The sequence below is a fragment of the Chiloscyllium plagiosum genome, chromosome 3 (genome assembly GCF_004010195.1).
Source record: "Chiloscyllium plagiosum isolate BGI_BamShark_2017 chromosome 3, ASM401019v2, whole genome shotgun sequence".
NCBI lineage: Eukaryota > Metazoa > Chordata > Chondrichthyes > Orectolobiformes > Hemiscylliidae > Chiloscyllium > Chiloscyllium plagiosum.
The window spans coordinates 60680753-60684110 of record NC_057712.1 but is presented as its reverse complement, the minus strand read 5'-3'; positions in this window follow the sequence as shown (position 1 = coordinate 60684110).

Sequence of the window (3358 nt, the reverse complement as noted above, 5' to 3'; positions counted from 1 at the left end):
CTTCCACCTATCGCATTTCCAACGCCCCTCCCCCAAGTCCCTCCTCCCTACCTTTTATCTTAGCCCGCTTGGCACACTTTCCTCATTCCTGAAGAAGGGCTCATGCTCGAATTCTCCTGATCCTTGGATGCTGCCTGACCAGCTGCACTTTTCCAGCAACACATTTTCAGCTTGGAATATATGATATTTGATAACCAGCTCCTTCACAATGGGCCAAACGGCCACTTTCTAAGCTGTAAAGATTCTATGATAAATATTTACAGAGTCATAGGGATGTACAGCACGGAGACAGACCCTTCGGTCCAACCCTTCCATGCCAACCAGATATCCCAACTCAATCCTGCCAGCACCCGGCCCATATCTGTCCAAACCCTTCCTATTCATTTATTCATCTAGATACCTTTTAAATGTTGCAATTGTACCAGCGTCCACCACTTCCTCTGGCAGCCAGTTCCACACATGCACCACCCTCTGCGTGAAAAGATTACCCCTTGGGTCTCTTTTATATCTTTCCCCTCTCACCCTAAACCTCTCACCCTCTAGTTCTGGATTCCCCCATCCCAGGGAAAAGACCTTGTCTGTTTACCCTATCCATGCCCCTCATGATTTTATAAACCTCTATAATGTCACCCCTTAGCCTCCAACACTCCAGAGAAAATAGCCCTAGCTTAGTCAACCTCTCCCTATAGCTCAAATCCACCAACCCTTGTACATCTTTTTCTGAAAGCTTTCAAGTTTCACAACATCCTTACGATAGGAAGGAGACCAGAATTGCACGCAATATCCAATGTCATGTACAGCCTCAACATGACCTCCCAACTCCTGTACTCAATACTCTGCCCAATAAAAGAAAGCATACCCCACAACTTCTTCACTATCCTATCTACCTGCGACTCTACTTACAAGAAGCTTTAAACCTGCACTCCAAAATCTCTTTGTTCAGCAATGCTCCCTAGACCTTACCATTAAGTCTATATGTCTTGATAAGATTTGCTTTCCCAAAATACAGCACCTCACATTTATCTAAATTAAACTCCATCTGCCACTCCTCAGCCCATTGGTCCATTTGATCAAGATCCCATTGTAATCCAAGATAACCTTCTTCACTGTCCACGACACCTCCAATTATGGTGTCTTCTGCAAACCTACTAACTAAACCTCTTACGCTGACATCCAAATCATTTACATAAATGATGTGGACCCAGCACCAATCCTGAACTAGGGATAGAAAGGCAACTTATTATCTTAATAGAGAGAAACCTCAGAGTGCTTTGTTGCAGAGGTATTTGAGTGCCCTTGTATTTGAATTGCAGAAAACAGTGTGCAGGTACAGCCGGTAATAAGGAAGGCAAATAGAATCTTGGCATTTATTGCTAAAGGAAAATAGTATAATAATAGGCAAGTGTTACTGCATTACTCAACATTAGTCACACTGCACCTGAAGTTTTGTGTACAATTTTGGTCCTCTTTCTTGAGGAGAGATGTTATAAAGGAGGCAGTTGGAAAGACATTCACTGGATTGATGCCACCCTTGAGGATTTTAGAAAGAGACAATGAACAGTTTAGGGCTAAACTATCCAGAGTTTAGAAGAATGACAGGACATCTAATTCAGATATATAAGATGCTAAAGGGGATTCACAAAATAGACACAAAAAGGATGTTTCCTCATATGACTTAGAATGAGAGGTCATAATTTTAGGATAACGAGTAACAGATTTAATACAGAAATGAGGAGAAAATTAGTTTTCTCAAATGGTCATGAATCTGTGGAAGTCACTATCCCGGATTTCAATTAATGCTGTGACATTTAGTAAATCTAAGGGAGATGTAGACAATTTTTAATTTAGTAATGGGTTGAAGTCTTTTGGAGACCAAGCAGGAAAATAGAGTTGAGGTTAAAATAAGATCAGTCACGATCATATCAAATAGCAGAACAAGCTGGAGGGACTGAATTGTCGACTCCTGCTCCTAGTCCTTATGCTCCTGTGTACTGGCAACATCAACCTGAACAATGTGATGTGAATTGCACCACACTGCTTAAATACGTAGCAATCATGTTGAAATTCCATGTTAAACATTAGAGTTGCTGACTGCTTCATGTATTCTATCTCGCTTGGGATTACTAAATTATGTTTAAGGCGAAACTGGATACTACAGATGCTGGAGATTAGAGTCAAGATTAGAGTGATGTTGGAAAAGCACAGCGGGTCAGGCAGCACCCGAGGAGCAGGAAAATCAACATTTCGGCAAAAGCCCTTCATCATCCTGAAACGTTGACTTTCCTCTCCTCAAATGTTGCCTGACCTGCTGTGCTTTTCCAGCACCACTCTAATCTTAACTCATGTTTAAGCTTTTCCAAGTGGGCAGTAAAATAAGCATTGACTGCAATTTACAGTGTACAAGTGAACTGTGATATTGCTCAATGCATCTTTGCATGGTTTGAACTGTTAATTTGGGAAATAGGTCAGTTTTTTTTAAATTCCCCATGGTTGGTTTCATTGTGTTGTATTATTAGTGAATCCCCACTTTTCCCATGAGAATGGATTGTCCTTTTCAGGTAGGGAGAGGGAGAGTACACCATTCCTTTGTAATAAGCTTGACTTTAGGCATCTGTTTCTACATGTATAATGAGAAGGCCAGAAGAGATTAGCTGACATAAGTAGTAAATTGCATGAAATTACTGCTGCAAAGTGTATTAATGTTGGAGTCTTGCCAGATGCATAGATGCACCTGACCTAATGATGTCTGTGCTGCTATTCTGTTTTGCTTTGCTTTTGACAGTCTGCTCCTTGAACTTCTATAATTTTTCACACTGTCTTTATAATGTTGCTACTGGCTGGTGCCCTCCCTTTCACAGTGCTGCCCTCTTCTGGTGTGTCTTAATCTCGATACATGCTGCCTTAGTCTCTATACTTTTTTATCCTTTTTCAAAACGTGTTTACTCAATGCTAACACAGTTTGTGACAAAATGTATTTTTCATTGATACACAGTTCTTTCTTTGACTTGCTAATTCTCACTTTGTACGCTTCTTTACTTGACACTCTCAAATTTTATTCAGCATTATTCTCTAGCTGTGAATTGATCTTGAAGTTTAAAGTCATAGAGATATACAACATGGAAACATATCCTTCAGTTTAATTCGTCCATGCTGACCAGATACACTCAACTAATCTAGTCCCATTTGCCAGCTTTTGGTCCATATCTCTCCAAACCCTTCCCATTCATGTAACCGTCCGGGTGCCTTTTAAATGTTGTAATTGTACGAGCCTTTGTCACTTCCTCTGATAGCTCATTCCATACACGCACCACCCTCTGTGTGATAAAGTTCCCGCTTAGGTCCCTTTTAAATCTTTTCA